The sequence below is a fragment of the Oryctolagus cuniculus genome, chromosome 9 (assembly GCF_051225735.1).
Source record: "Oryctolagus cuniculus isolate XC-2025 breed Fujian yellow rabbit chromosome 9, ASM5122573v1, whole genome shotgun sequence".
Taxonomy (NCBI): Eukaryota; Metazoa; Chordata; class Mammalia; order Lagomorpha; family Leporidae; genus Oryctolagus; species Oryctolagus cuniculus.
This window is the reverse complement of record NC_142875.1, coordinates 24,192,029-24,193,821: the sequence shown is the minus strand read 5'-3', so window position 1 is coordinate 24,193,821 and position 1,793 is coordinate 24,192,029.

The window sequence follows — 1,793 nt, the reverse complement described above, 5'->3', positions numbered from 1 at the left end:
TAGAAACTTAATTAACTTTAAAGAAGCACCCAAGATTGATACATCTTTTATGAGCACTTAGACATAATTATAATACAACTCATTGAGGACAAAGGTCCTGCATGGGAAGGTAGTACACAGTGATTTCTGTTGTTATTTGACAATTGTCACTCTTATGTATGATGTCAGTGATCACCAGAGGCTCTTGACATGAGATGCCTAGGTTATGGAAGCCTTTTGAATCCACAAACTCTGTCAGTGTTTAGACAAGGCCATAAGCAAAGTGGAAGTTCTCTCTTCCCTTCAGACAAAAGTACCTGCTTCTTTCCATTGGGGTCTCACCCACTGAGGTTGCATGTAGGACATTTTTTGCCACAGTATCTTGACTTTCCATGCCTGAAATGCTCTCATGAGCTTTTCAGCCAGAACAGAATGCCTTACTAGCTGATTCTGAGGTCAGAGTGCTGTTTTGAGCATTTGCCATTCTATGAGTCTGCTATATGGACTGCTTCCCATGTTGGAACAATCACTCCTTTGTTTATTTTTTTATTTTTTTAACTTTTATTTAATAAATATAAATATCCAACTTACAGCTTTTGGATTACAGTGGCTTTCCCCCCACCATAACTTCCCTCCCACCTGCAACCCTCCCAACTCCTGCTCCGTCTCCCATTTAAATTCACATCAAGATTCATTTTCAATTCTCTTTATGTAGAGAAGATCAATTTAGTATATATTAAGTAAAGATTTCAACAGTTTGCTCCCCACAGAAACACAAAGTTTAAAGTACTGTTTGAGTACTAGTTATACCGTTAATTCATATAGTACAACACATTAAGGACAAAGATCCTACATGAGGAGTAAGTGCACAGTGACTCCTGTTGTTGACCTAACAATTGACACTCTTGTTTATGGCATCAGTAATCACCCTAGGCTCTTCTCATGGGTTGCCAAGGCTATGGAAGCCTCTTGAGTTCGCCAAATCCAATCTTATTTAAACAAGGTCATAATCAAAGGCAGTCACTCCTTTTTAATTTTATCTATTATTACTACCAAGCACTTAATCTTATCCATATGATCACTTTCACACTTAAGATGGTATTTTTATCATCCAGCTTAGGGGGATTTGGGGACCCATGGCAAGTTCTTAAACTGTATTGTTAGAAGTTAAGTCCATAGGAATGTATGCAGAACGAAACAGCTTTACAGGAACAGACTTCCTATACTTCATAATTACAACTTTAGTAACACCGTATTTCCTCCCAAGATGCCTGACCTCCCACCCATACTCCCACCCCACTTCGTCCTCCCTCTCTTATTTCCACTCTTATTTTTAATTAAGATCTATTTTCAACTAACTTTATACACATATGATCAACTCTATGTTAAGTAAAGAGTTCAACACATAGTATTAAAAAAAAAAAAAACAAAACTGTTCCTCAACAGTCAAGGCAATGGCTGTTCAAGTCATTGCTTCTCAAAGTGTCAATTTTACTGCTACAGATTTTGTTTTAGATGTGCTATTAGTTCTAACAGACCAGGGAGAACATATAGTATTTGTCCTTTTGGAACTGGCTTTTTTCACTAAGTATGAAGTTTTCCAGAATGATCCATTTTGTTGCAAATTACTGGATTTCATTTTTTTCTTACTGCTGTGTAGTATTCCATAGTGTACATATCCCATACTTTCTTTATCCAGTCTTTGTTTGATGGGCATTTAGATTGATTCCATGTCTTAGCTATTGTGAATTGAGCTACAATAAACATTGGGGTTCAAATAGCTCTTTCAAATGCTGATTTCATTTCCCTTGGGT